Source organism: Acyrthosiphon pisum, chromosome X (assembly GCF_005508785.2).
Source record: "Acyrthosiphon pisum isolate AL4f chromosome X, pea_aphid_22Mar2018_4r6ur, whole genome shotgun sequence".
NCBI lineage: Eukaryota > Metazoa > Arthropoda > Insecta > Hemiptera > Aphididae > Acyrthosiphon > Acyrthosiphon pisum.
Window position 1 is genome coordinate 17,405,718 of NC_042493.1, and position 326 is coordinate 17,406,043.

The following is a 326-nucleotide window of genomic DNA, read 5'->3' on the forward strand; positions in this document are numbered from 1 at the left end:
CAAACTTGAAATTGAATATTTGTGTATTTTTTAACTAAATGTACATACGATGTCGAGAAAAATTATATTTGGATAATATTGAAAAATATCTTAAAAAATATCATGTTTGGTTAGGTACAATAGACGATAATTTTGAGATTTGGGGAGGCCGAAGCCTAATAGCATACTATTATAAAATTGAATAAGCTTAAAAAAATTAAGTACATTTAAATACATTTTTAAGTAAAAAGGTCGGAGAGCTGTTAAAGTTGTTGGTGAAGCTTGGCTACAGTTGACCTTATATTTGCATATGTAAGATTTCATAAGTCTCTTTGTGACAAAATTGT